At 40.2% G+C, this 14626-nt stretch overlaps 1 protein-coding gene across 1 annotated transcript in view; it reads left to right on the plus strand.

Annotated features, from left to right (window-relative positions):
• The window catches only part of RARB (retinoic acid receptor beta), a 429787-nt gene that overhangs the window by 133740 nt on the left and 281421 nt on the right, over positions 1–14626 (plus strand). The window lies entirely within an intron of this gene.

The following is a 14626-nucleotide window of genomic DNA, read 5'->3' on the forward strand; positions in this document are numbered from 1 at the left end:
AGCATTTGAATTGGAGTTCCCAAGTCTTTAGATAACCTCCTGGCACTCTTGATTTTGAGCTTCATTTCTATTTCCATTCTGTAAACTAGCAAGGATAAATGGTGACACAGGAGTTAACATTTAGGATTTGTTTTGGTGTTTATTTTCTTCTAATATCATACTATTGGAATGTTCTGTTTTCTAAGATGTCTTCCCTCACATCATGGGCCCAAATGAATGAGCCCTCCAACCAGATGAAGATAAGCACAACTTGGATTGACTAGTGACTCCCAAAGCACACATGCGTATACGATTTTCCTTTCAAGACCAACATCACAGCGCTGGGTATAGGCATGGTAGCTATGTTAGTGGTGTCTTTCAAAATCCGTCATCAGTCTGTCAACAGTGCAGCTCAGGTGCGTAGCTAACATAGTTAGCATGTGGGCTTACATAGCTAGCATGTGGACTTCCCACACTCACTGGTATTTCAGCCATTCTCTACTTGGGTATCATTGAAGTTTGGTTCTCTGGGCCACAAAAGAAACTGAAAACCTCCGTAAGATCCTGTAGTGCATAACTTTACTTTGACTCTCAGATTCATCCCCATGCCCCCACACCACCCCCATTCTACTCTATGACGTATTAGGTAAACATTATTAAACACACTTCTCAACTGTTTTTTTAGTAGCTTTGTAGAGCCTGAAGTTTATGCAGTTTGGATTCTTTAAAATGACAGTAACTCAAAATTATATGTAAAGAGGAACATAATTATAATAAACAATCATTCTTGAAATTTTTACTTTGAGAAAAAAATAAAAGCGAATAAAAGTATTAAATGACATCACATTTTTACTAATTCATTGTCAAGATTACTGTGCTTTTTTTCCTACAATTTTTTTTGCTTTTTACTCTTTGTTTCTTCCTATAATGATTCTTTTTTTTTAGGAAACCACAGAAATAAATTTAGTCACAATTTAGAATTCTAAGGAGTATTCTGATTGAAATTCAATTTTTTATTACTGACCATCAATGAAAGTTTCAATTCTCAATTCAGTGCTGCTGTGTCAGTTTTAAGTTCATTGCAAAAGGTATGTCCTTGGGATTACTTTCACGGGAGAGCTATAAGATATCAAATCAGTTCATATGTGCAACTGATTTGTCATCATTATCAATGTCCTGTGTTAAAGAATGTCTGCTAAATATGGCAGCATGCCTGGTCATAATTTACCATCACCTATTCTGACCACAGAAAAACCCTTTTTCACCTCCCTGAAGAATCTACTGGAGCATTGAAAATCCCAGTAAGATATGAAGACATTCTTAAGATATGGGCCAATTTGCTGTCTGTGGATATTTAACTTCTTAAACCTCTGCATACCAAATAGCCCTCGGTGGCTCCTAACCATGTACACTCAAATTCCACCTAACCTGAGCAAAGGGGCAACAGAGGGGATTTCAGAGGACAAATATTTGGAGACATAAATTAAAATAAAGCCTTCAAGGCCAGGATTGTAGCTAAGTGGTAAAGTCCCTGCCTTTGAGGTCCTAGTTTCTCTCCCCAGAACAGCAAAATAAAATAGAACATCTGAGTTTTCAAATTGTGGATGGGTATGACCATGTATAAAAGTTGCTAGCGCTCTCCCAGGTTTTCTAAGCGAGATCCTTAAATGTGAGCTTTCGGGACCTGAGTGATAGTCCAACAGGGAGGGTGTTTGCCTTGCAACATGGCTGACCAGGTTCCAACCTCAGTATCCCATATGATCTCCTGAGCATCTCCAGGAATAATTCCTGAATACAAAGTCAGGAGTAACCCCTGAGCATTGCTGGGTATGAGCCAATTTTAAAAAAAAAGTGAATTTTGATAATTTTATGCTATATCCATATCTTCCCCTAACTGTGCACCTTGCCAATTTCACTCTGTACCACGTCTTTTTATAAATGTGGTCCTTGATAATTTTGCTCTATGTCCACTTCTTTCAGCCTGGTTTGAGCAAAATAAAGTACAAGCAGTGGGTGAGAGATCTCCTGGCCTTTGATAGTACCATATCTTTATTTATTTCATTTTACTCTTTTGTTTGTTTCCTTCTTTTCTTCCTTTGTTGTTGTTTATGTTTTTGTTGCAATAGCTAAGGGTCACATATGCTCTTGGCCATGGTGTTTTCACATTTTCAGTTTGGTGCACTCCATTAGTTTTGCTACCGGTACATATACTCACTGGGACTTACACTCTTTAGTTGTGGTACTCACACACATTCTGGTTGTAGTGTTTGCTGGAGTTTAATGCAACGCTCGCAAGGAGATTGCATGAGTTGCACTTTTTTGGCCATTGTGCTCACACATCTTTTTTAATTGTGGTACTTGGCAGGGGATCCCAGGCAGTGTGACAGCCAGGCTCACCCAATAGAGCTTCCAGGATCATGCTAGGTGCATGCAGGCATACCTGGGCTTGAACTTGAGACTTCATATATGCAAGGCAGGCTTTTCAAGTCACCAAGTTCTTCTTCCAGGTTCTGTTCCTTTTATCCCTTTATCTCTAGGACATGTATATTTTCCTGTCTAAATGAATCTCAATTGCCAGTCCACCAGGTTTTAACTCTTCCAAAATATAACTCTTTGTTTATTATTTTCATTTTACTGAGTCCCCTGGAATAATATTACTTTCCTTGTACTTTAGTCCATACCATTTTTATGCTCAGAATGTTTTTGTATAACTCTGAATTTGGCCTAGAAATGTTGCACAAACGTACTAGAAATGTGTTTAGTAAAAGACATTTTCTGGGGGCCTCGGTGTCTTCAGAGGAGACCCAACAATGCTTGGGGGTTACTTCTAGCTCTATGCTCAGGCTGGTGCTCCAGGTGGAGTATGGGTAAGTTGCATGCAAGAAATGTGCCTTCACCCTGTGTTATGTCTTTAGCTCCAAATATATATATGGCACAGGTTTCTCTGAGCGTCATTATCTTCATGCATATGGCTTCTTATTTTATTTATTGAGAAGTAGGGAATATCATTTTTCACCATAATGACAAATACATCAGTGATAACATGGTATTAAAGTCTCAATTGTAGGCCACATAGTTCAGAATCCCTGAAAGCACAGAATATGATCTATGCAGTAGGGCCAAATTATTGTTTTAAATAGTACAAAGTGACATCTTTAAATATTTTAGGCTAAAAGATTTTATGCGATTAGAACTAGGAACAGGAAATCAAATTTTATTTCACTTGTAAAAGCATGCCCAGGGGAAATAATATATAATTAAGATATGTCAATAAAAAGAAAACAAGAATGGTAGTAATACTGCAAAAAGATTATATGGTAATAGTGACAGAAATTTTGGTATTAGCACAGTAATCAGATGCTAGTCATTTTTAAAAGCATAAACTAGATTGCAAATTGATGAGCAAAGAGCCAATCCAGTGTTAATAAAAGGCAATGAAAAGAAAAGGCAATGTGGCATGAATTGCAGAAAACTAACAAGAACGACAATGATGAGATTTGTACTTCACTGTCTTTTTTTTATTGAGAACATTTCATCAATAGGACAGATTGCTGTAAAGAATAAGAAAACTACCCATATCCTAGAATTTAAGAAAGCGTCCTTCCTCTCAGTATCTATATTGCAAACCATAATGTCCAAATGTACAGAGAGAGTATGGGGAAAATTGTCTGTCATAGAGGCAGGGGGAGAGTTGGAAAGGGAGAGTGTAATACTAGGGACATCGGTGGTGGAGAATGTGCACTGGTGGAGGGACGGGTGTTTGATTATTGCATGACTGAAACTCAAACAGGAAAGTTTCGTAACTGTATCTCATGGTGATTCAGAGAAAGAAAGAAAAGAAGGAAGGAAGGAAGGAAGGAAGGAAGGAAGGAAGGAAGGAAGGAAGGAAGGAAGGAAGGAAGGAAGGAAGGAAGGAAGGAAGGAAGGAAGGAAGGAAGGAAGGAAGGAAGGAAGGAAGGAAAGAAGGGTGGGTCTTTGAAACTCCCTAATGAATCCACTTATTGCAGATGAAAAAATAAAAATCCAAGAACACTCATAATTCACATAAGGTTATTTAGCCAAACAAAGCCCTCTCTAATGTATAGAATTTTGTTTCTGTATAAACTTACAATTATTCAATGTTGACAAGAGAAAAGTAATAACTAGTTTTATTGGACAGCTGTTGATGGTGTAAAGGGGCACCTGCTTGCATAGAAAAATGTAGTTACTAAAAAATACTTTCTGGCAAGGATTCTTACCATAACTTAATCTTAATTGTATCCTTACATAAATGGCACAAGCACTGTAGCACTGTCATCCAGTTGTTCATCTATTCGCTTGAGCGGGCACCAGTAATGTCTCCATTGTGAGACTTGTTGTTACTGTTTTTTGGCATATCAAATATGCCACAGGTAGCTTGCCAGGCTCTGCCATGCAGGTGGGATACTCTAAGTAGCTTGCTGGGCTCTCCGAGAGGGACAGAGGAATCTAATCCAGGTTGGTGGCATGAAAGGCAAATGCCCTACCCACTATGCTATCGCTCCAGTCCATAAATGGCACAAAAAGGCATTAAATAGATATTGGATATTTTTAGTTGCACCATGAATTAGTGACTGTACTCAATGGTTTACTGAACAGAAGGAGAGGTGTAGGGAAGTAGACAAAGAATCAACACTGAGTGTATAGATGGAGAGGGGAAAGTGAACTTCAAATGGGAATTGAATATTTTCTCTCATTTCCTGCAGAAGAATTAAACTTGGCAATTTGAGCCATGCTATCTCCTAATGAATGTAGCAACAAATAAGTTTTTAATAATCCTTAACAGCAAGGGCTTCATAGCCACTAAAAAGATAAAGCTATCTCATTTTCATAAGCAGGAGGCCTGAAAGGTTGCCAAGATAGGTGTCCAAGAGTGCCATCATCATTCGGCCTAAAATTACTAATAAAACCTCATTATCTAAGACTAAGTGGAATGATACCAAATTAGTAAAATACCTGATTTATAGAGTACAACTGCATTGCTTTTATTTGTTCCACCATAATTTATAATATTGTTGATAATAGGGTTTCGTGCATTCAGCATTCCAATACCACCCCCTCCATCATGTTTTTTGGGGAGATTCACACCCCGTGATGCACAGGGGTTACACATCCTGGCTCATGCACTCAGGAATTACTCCTAATGCTGCATGGTGGACCATATGGGATGCTGGGAATTGAACCAGGGTTGGCCACGTGCAAGGCAAATGCACTACCCGCTGTGCTATCGCGCCAGCCCCTCCATCATGTCTTAACATCCACATACCTCTGTCCCCTATCCTTGGTAAACTTAATTCTACAGACTAGTCCTCATTTCCCATTGCCTTTGGCCATTTATTTCTCCCTTAACTATGTTTCTTTTTGTTGATGTTTTGGAGCCACACCTGGTGATCCTTAGCACTTACTCCTAGCCCTGCACCCAGGGATCACTCCTGGTGGTACTCAGGGGATCATATCAGGTGTCAGAGATCAAACCCAGGTCTCCTGCATGCAAGACAAGTGCTTACCCACTGTAATATTGCTCTGGCCACTTAGTATGTTTCTTTATATTCCACTTGTGAGAGAGATTATTCAGTATAGTTCATCTGCATGTGACTAACTTCACTCAGCATGATACTCTCCAGATCTATCCACAGAGCAACAATTTGCATGACTTCATCTTTTCTGATAGTTGAGTAGTATTTAATTGTATATAGTTATCATAGTTTCTTTATCAAGTCATCTGTTCTTTGACACTTGCATTGTTTCCAAATATTATCTATAGGGAGTATTGCTGCAGTAAACATAAGGGCACAAATGTCTTTTTGGATCCTTGGAATAGAAGCTAAAAGTGGAATTTCTGGATTGTATGAAAAAACAATTCTTAGTTTTTTGAGAATTGCCCATATTGTTTTCCAAAGAGGTTTGATTTCCCCCCCCCCACGCACATCCACACCAACACTGGTTGTTTTTGTTTGTTCTCAGATAGAAAATTGAATAGACTAAACCTATTATGGGGAAAGCATTGAGGACAACTTTTTTCATCAGTTGATAAGAATTGTAATTATCAGCTCCATTAGAAGTAAAAATGCCCCCATACAAATGTAATGATGCTTTTGTTTATTCCCCTCTAATTTTCCCTTCCTCTCATTGTTGTTGCTACAATGTCAGATTACCAGGATGTTGCAAACACACACATACATAGTTGTGGTACTCACACATATTTTAGCAGGGTGTTCACCAAGGACGTATCAGACATCAGGCTACAGTTCTCATATGCTTAACCCAGATTCTCACCAAAGTTTGCAGTCCATTGATTGCAGTGCTTGCTAACCTACTTGCCAGGACTCACACTTTCTGGCTATGCCACTTGCACAACTTTTTAGCTATGATATGTCCAGAGATCACACCCCTTTGCATTACTTTCACCTGGCTGTAGTATGTTCAGAAATCACTTGCAGCACCGGGAGTCACAGACAGCAGAGAAATCAGGCTCCAACAGCAGAGTTATCAGGATTATACTCCACACATACAGTAGCACCAGGGGTTGAATTCATGGCAATGCCCTTACAAGACTGGGGGGGTTAAGTCACTGCACTATTCTTCCAGGTCAATGAATTATTGTAAGCAATTTTCTGAACAACAACAAAAATTTTCATAAGGGGGCTGGAGAAATAGCGCAGTGAGTAGGGTACTTGCCCTAGCACCTCATATAGTCTCCTGAGCCCACCCAGAGTGATCCCTGAGGGAAAAGCCAGGAGTAAGCCCTGAGCACTACCAGGTATGGCCTGAAAAACAAAATTTTCCTAGCTCTATCTTTATGCTTTTAACCAGATATACACTTTTCTTACCACTACCCAGCCTCTGTCTTATTAGTCACAAATTTGGAATTAATAGAATTAGTCTAAATTGACAAAGATATTTTGGATGACACTATTATTAGACAAAACGGGCCTCATGTGACTACTTCGCTAGAGAACTTGTACATGCATTAACTAGAAAAAGTTTAATTTTCCTTCCTCCAGCAAAGTTTGTCTCACTGATGGCATAATTACTAATCATGTATTTTTCAACCAATGAACAGAAAAATAAAAGATAGTGTGCAATTCCTCCTCTTCCTCCTCTGTGTCTTGCTGAATTCAGTCGCCATCAGCACTCAATTTCATTCAGAGTTCACAGCCTTCACGATAGCTAGTGCAGTTTTAGGTTAAGCATATTTTATCCATAAATTGCTATATTTGGTTCTCAAGTTATTATTGCAGTTCCTTGGGGTACATTTAAATCCACCTTATTGTAATAGATTATGGAATATAGTGGCTAATGTGTCTAATGTAAAATAAATGACTATAATGATTTATGATGCGACACTTCAGTTTTATTGAACATAAGGATCATTGTACTAAAATGGATGGTGTATTGCTGGTTTAGCATAAAATACTGAATAGCATATTCAGGAAAATGAATGGCTTGGCCAGTTCATAATATTCTGCCCCTTCACTGAGAGGTCTTTAATAAGCAAGAGTGTCATTACACTTGAAAATGTATGTATAGGTAATCCATTATCTAGAACAATGACAGGGATCTTCTCAAGTTCTTATTAAAGAAAGGACTCTTTGGGAGATAATGCAGACTTTTTTGATCTTCCTGAAAAGATGATTTCCACCCAACCACATGGTAACTATAACAGTGATTAGAAGAACTGGAAGGGGCCCCCACATTTAAAAATTATCACCTTGGTATTCTCTCCTGATCTACAAGACAGAGGAGAATTTCAGGAGGGTTTTGATTTCCACAGCACTGTCCTTGGGCAATATTCTGAATGTATTTTCCTTTCTGAGTTCATTCAGCAACCTTTTATGTTAACTCTTCCAGTGCCCAGAATTTTTAAGATCTCCTATGATGCCTTTCCTTGAACTTGATGTTTGTGTTTGATGACTGAATGATAATGTAGATTTAAGAAGATCTGATTTGGGACTGGAGCAATAGCACAGCAGGTAGGGCATTTGCCTTGCATGCAGCTGACCCGGGTTCAATTCCCAGCATCCTATATAGTTCCCTGAGCACTGCCAGGAGTTAATTCCTGACTGCATGAGCCAGGAGTAACCTCTGTGAATCACCGGGTGTGACCCAAAAAGTAAAAAAGAAAGAAAAAAAGATCTGATTTAACTATTTGTTCTTATTAACTATTTTCAGTGGTATATTGCCCAATCTATATGTGTTCTTGGGCCTGGTAAGTGGAAAGTTATCCTATGACAGGTGATAGGTTTTAATTACTGGTATGAGTCTGAAATTTGGGTGGACATGAAGAATCATGACATTGGCAGTTTCCGAATAACTAAATACCCAGGGGATTGTATCAATAGCCTCCATGTCATTCCTGGGCAATAGAATTCATTTTCTTTTTGTGGAGTCCTGCTTCTCAGGGCCTAGGATCCTGAGTTTTGCCTTTCTGCTGCATTTTGAGTAGAACTATCATGAATTCTATTTTCCTTTCCCCCTCTCAATCTCCATTCTGCATCTCTCAGCCCAGACAAGTTTATCTAACCCACCCAAATTAAAAAGTGATCTTTACTATGCCTACTCATGACTGAAGTTTGTGTGTGTGTGTGTGTGTGTGTGTGTGTGTGTTCCCTTATAGTCCTAGGGACTCTGTTAAGCATGATGCCGTAAATACATAGAAGTTTAGTTTCATTTTCTTCAACAGAGTTCACTACTTCCAAATCAGCATATATTATGGTGATTATAAAGTTATCTAATGATGAAATGAATGGATATGTGTTTGTGTGTGTTAAGGAACTTCACATTCTAGGGGACAGAGTGATGGTAAACAAATAGGGCATTTACCTTCTGTATAACCTACACAAGTTCAATCCCCAGCACCCCGAATAGTCCCCCTGAGCCTACCAGGAAAGATTCCTGTGTGCAGTCAAAGTTATACCTTGAGCACAGTTGGGTGTGGCCCCAAAACAAACAAACTAAAAAGGAGTTTTGCCTTCCAGAGCAAAAAAATGTTTCCGGTGGATTTGTCCTGTCTGAGATTCTGATGTTTATCCCAGATAAACTCTCAGCCATTTATTGTTAGTGTTGTTGTTATTTTGGAAAGGTGAAATGCCCTGGAACTAATCACTGCTGAGAGTAAGTAGAGGACTGGTGCAGTTATACAGTAGATAGGGAGCTTCCATTGCTGACAGTGGACCCAAGTTGATCCCAGGTACCATGTATGGTCCTCTGAGCTCCTCGATGAGTGATACCCTGAGCACAAAGCCAAGAATAAGCCCTGAAACACCACCAGGTGTGGCCAAAAAAGAGCAAATTTAACTGTTCATTTAAAAAGAACAAAAAAGAACAAAAGTAAAAGAAAACAAACACAAAAAGTAAATAACTTGGGATATCTTAACATTCTAACCTGATTTGGGAGGTCAAAGGCTTGTTGTACATCAGTCTGCTTCTAGAGCAGTGTACAGTTTTTTTGCCCTCAGGAACTAAGAATGAAAGTAATAAAGATTATTTTTTAATAACTAATATGTTGGTTTTGGATATCTTGATGCATCAATCTAGAAAAGATGAGAATGTGAGAGGTACTAGGATGCCTCTGATCCTGACAGGTCTCACAATTTCTACAACCTGCTAATCCCCAATTCCCCCAAGATTGCTTGCTGCCATATTTGTATAAATAATATTAGGGCACTTTCTTTCCTTTTCACATCTTCATTGTTTTTCCTCAAAACATCATAGTGTATTAAAATGGCTCAGAAGGTCTTCCATTCAACCATACGTTATATGACCATGTTTGCTCTCTCTCATACACTCATGTAAACTTCCGTTGGAATCCTGTCTGATGTCCTCTGGGAACTGATCCATACAGGTGATGGCCATAGGAAGGATGTTCACCAAGGCCAAACACACACACTCTACACTTGTGCCATTGAGGGATCCTTCTCTGCTCTGAGACCCAACCTGTCAGTTCCTGCTGGTCTGTTCTTCCTCCCCCACCCCAGAGTCCCCATTTCACACGCAGAGTACCCAGCTTGCTGTGGAACCAGATGATGTGATGCTGCTCGGGGCAGAAGGCCTCTGCTGAGCGCCTGAGTCCTGGGCGCCCCCACAAGCGCACACTTGTAGCCCCACCGCCTCTGAGGCCAGGCGGAGGCCTGCTGGCATCTATCCTTCTGCCGAGACATCTGCTTCCCAGGATCATGCAATTTTCAAGTCCCTCCTCCCAGCAGACTGGGACGTGGGTACTCCCTCTGTTGTGCTCCCCCACCTCACCTCTGTGTAAGTGTTGTTTGAGGTAGGAGTCACCCTGTAAAGGTGAGGTTGACAATCGCAGTCAATGCCAACAGCAGTGGCTGCTCTGCCACCTGTACTGAAGAAATCGAATCTTTTTTCATATATTAATAAACCTGTATGTGTTTAAAATATAACACATATATTAGATGATAATAAAATAATGAGCCATTCACCTTTTTAGTGCTTGAATAAATGTAAAGGTATCATGAATTTGAGTAGGAAGATTGATTCTATCTGGTAAAGTTGTAACTTCTCAGAATAAACTATAGTTTTCCTGTACTGAGACTTTTATTTATTTATTTATTTAAATTTAATATAATTTTTAAATTTTTTAATGAAACACTGTGAGGTACAGTTACAGACTTACAAACTTTCATGCCTATGTTTCAGTCATACGATGATCGAGTACCCATCCCTCCACCAGTACCCATTCTCCACCACCAATGTTCCCAGTATCCCTCCCCCTCTCCCCTCCCTCCTCTCCACCACCTCTGTGGCAGGCACATTCCCTTTTACTCTTTCTCTGTTTTGCTCCTGTTCTTTCATTTTTTATTTATTTTTTATTATTGAATCACCATGTGGAAAATTACAATGCTCTCAGGCTTAAGTCTCAGTTATACAATGCTGAAACACCTATTCTACCACCAAAACAACCCCAGTATACCTCCCATCCCACCCCCCACCCACCTGTGTAACTGATAAATTTCACTTTACTTTGGTTACATTCAATATTTCAACAAAAATCTCACTATTATTATTAGGAGTTCCCCACTAGAGACAGACCTGCTGTGGAGAGATATGAGGCCACAATTGCGGCTGCGCAGTTTTGGATTTCTGTATTTTAGCAACTAAGTCCAGGGAAATTTCTTCCAGAAATTGGATCATTGCAAGCTTGTATCTCTCATTAGTGGTCCTCATAATATAGCAGTCGCCACGCCCTTCTCCCCCAGCAAGGAAAAGGCGAGAGAGAAAAACCTTTCCCCTCCAAGGCAGGCATGGGGCCGAGGCTTAGTTCTCAGTCTGGGAGACATTCTGCAAGTTGCTGCTGGTACGAAAAGGATTATAAATGCCAGCAGCTGCTGCATTTTGAGATTGGTTTCTGTGCCTCTGGGATAATGGACACCCAGGGGTGGCAGAGCCATTCCTGAGCCTATATTTTGTATATCAGGAAAGGTCTGGTTTGAGGTGTCCCAGTCCCGCACACCAGAGCCATGTTAGTAGCTGCTCAGTGTCACCGGGGCTTTATGAGGAGAAGGCGTGCCAGCTGTACCTTCTCCATCTGGCCCCCCAGTGTTGTTGGCCTGGTCTGGGGTCTGGAGCAATCTCCAGCCAGCGGTGCCCACCAGAGCGGCCCAAATTCTTCACTGCTGGTTATGGCAAGATGGCACTGAGGGCGGGCCAAGGGTGTGACTTTCGGAGGACGGGGCAAATCGGGAGCTAGGCTGGTGCCGCCCCACTCCCATGCCCCCCATGGTTTGGAGGTGATCTATTCCCACACACCAAGTACTGAGACATTTCTAAAGAAGGATGTTTGGGGTATTTGAGAATGCAAGTAATTGGAGAATGGATATGAATATGATGTAATAATTTTGAAGTTCACCTGCAAAATTAAAGAGATTACCAAAAAATATGAAGAAAGACAAAGAATGGAGGACTTCCTTACAAGTGCATTAAAAACAATAAAAATTGAAACAGTATTACCTATATTGGAATAGGAAGGTGACTGGAGAGTGCTGAATCCAGTTAGTATACGAGATGACTATTCAAATCATATTAAAAGGATGTACAGTTCAGGACCACAGAGATAGTACAGTGGATAGAGCATTTGCCTTTCATGAAGCTGACCCAGATTGGATCTCTGCACGCATTTTTTGTCCTGAGCACCACCAGGAGTCATCCCTGAGTGCAGAGACAGGTATGCCTGAAAGAACCCCCCCACCACCACCAATGTATAGTTAAGCTAATATGATGATGAGGTCTGAAAATTATGTAAACTTCCTCTATCATTCCTTCCACCAAAACTTAACTTTAAATAAAACTTCTTCATCATCATCATCATCATCATCATCATCATCATCATCTTGTTGGTCGTCGAATTTCTCAAGAGGTCTCAGTAATATCTCCATTCCTCCTAGCCCTGAGATTTTAGAAGCCTCTCTTTACTCGTCCTTCCCAATGACGGAGGCTCTTTCAGGGTCAGGGGAACGAGCCCCAGCATTGTTACTGATTTTGGCATATGAATACACCATGGGGATTTTGCGAGGCTCTCCCATGTGTTCCAGCCCCAAAATCTATGTACTTTTATCATGTAAAAAAAAATCAGGGGGCTAAAGCAATAGCACAGTGGGTAGGGCATTTGCCTTGCACGTGGCTGACCCAGGTTCGATTCCCAGCATCCCATAGGATCCCTTGAGCACCACCAGGATCCATTCCTGAGTGCAGAGCCAGGAGTAACTCCTGTGCATTGCCGAGTGTGACCCAAAAAGAAAAAGAAAAGAAAATATCAAATGAGGAGCTTAAGAAAGCTTCTTAAATGAACTAAGGTGTTATTATTCATAAATGAAATGCTTTAAGAAGTTGCTGCAGACCCCATGGAGAAGGCAAGAGAATATAAATGGAGTTATAACTTCTTTGGCAAAATTGGACAACAGTTCATCCAGCCTTTACTGATGTCCTTAGTTCAGCACTAACCTTTTCTCAAGGCTTAAATAAGCCCTAAAAGACTGGCAGGAAGTCAAATGAACTTCCAAAGGGAAAGTCCTGATATCCCGATAACAGATCAAAAAATTTTATACATGAAATACAAAGCCCTTATAAAATCTTTATACTCACTTATTAAAAATAAAACTTGAGGGGCTGGTCAGAGAATACAGTGGTAAGCAACCTGGGTTCAATTTCCAGCATCCAACATGGTCCCTGAGCACCGCCAGGAATGATTCTTGAGCAGAGCCAGGAGCAACCCCTAAGCATCACCAGATACGGCCCTCCCAAAATAAATTCTAAGACATGAGCTGGAAATACAGTAGAGTGGGCAATATACTTGCCTTGCACGGCCCAGGTTTCATTCCCACCAGGAGTGATCTCTGAACAACAAGCCACAAGTAAACCCGGAACACAGCCAGGCGCAGTGCAAAAACCAAACCAAATCAAAAACAACAAACTCTATAAAGAAATCAAAATAAAACCCGTATCAATATTTAGATCTGAAATGCAGAATACGAGAAAGCTCTCAAAATACAATCCTCATAATTAATTGAACTGACACAAGCGTAACTCTTTTGTTTATTTTTGGACCTCACCTGGCTGTGCACAAGGGCTTGCTCCTGGCTCTGTGCTCAGGGACCAGATGTGCTGCCAGGGAACAAACCAGGGTTGGCTTGTGCCAAGCAAGCATCCTGTCCACTGTAATTAATGTCCTCAGGCCCAAACACTAATCTTGATATTTCTACCTTACTGCAGTAATTATTATCAATCGAAGTGAAATACAAAGTGGATTCTGGAGAAATAATACAAAGGGTAGGCTGTTAGCCTTGCACACAGTCAACCTGGGTTCTATTCCTATCACGGATATATCTTCTATATCTTCTATAAAACTTAGAAGGATAAAGTATTAAATCAGAGAAAAATATTTAAAGTCCAAGGAGAAAACACCTTTCTAGACCCGTGAAATAAAATGTAGGAGATATAAAGTATAAAATAATACATTTGCCTACAATGCAAAATTAGGCTCTCATTACAAGTTAAAGGCAAATTATCATAAAATGTTTGCAATATCTATTTCAAGACTCTAATTTTCTTACTGAGAAAAATATATGCCCTTACACATAACACAGCGGGTTGGACGTTTGCCTTGCATGCGGCAGACCCAGGTTCTCCCTCTCGGAGAGCCCAGCAAGCTACCGAGAGTATCCCGCCCACATGGCAGAGCCTGGCAAGCTATCCGTGGTGTATTCAATATGCCAAAAACAGTAACAACAAGTCTCAACTTTACTGGTGCCCACTCGAGCAAATTGATGAACAATGGGATGACAGTGCTACAGTGCTAGAAATAAATTTTTAAAGTTTACACATAAATTAAAAAATATCTACAGAGAGACAAACATCTATATAAATACATATGAAACAATTTAATTTCTTGAAACAGATTCTTAATATTACGTGTTCTGGAAGGATACATAATATTTTTTTTTACTCTTGCTTTGGGACAATCTTTTTTGTTTGGTTTGTGTTCGGGGGCCACACCTGGCAGTGCTAAGAGGCTTCTAACAGGCTACACACATTCCTGGAGCCAAAGGGCCCATAAAGACCTCTTTTACTTGTCTGGATCCTTGTTTCTACTATGGTAACTCTGAAATCCTGT

Source organism: Sorex araneus, chromosome 4, assembly GCF_027595985.1.
Source record: "Sorex araneus isolate mSorAra2 chromosome 4, mSorAra2.pri, whole genome shotgun sequence".
NCBI lineage: Eukaryota > Metazoa > Chordata > Mammalia > Eulipotyphla > Soricidae > Sorex > Sorex araneus.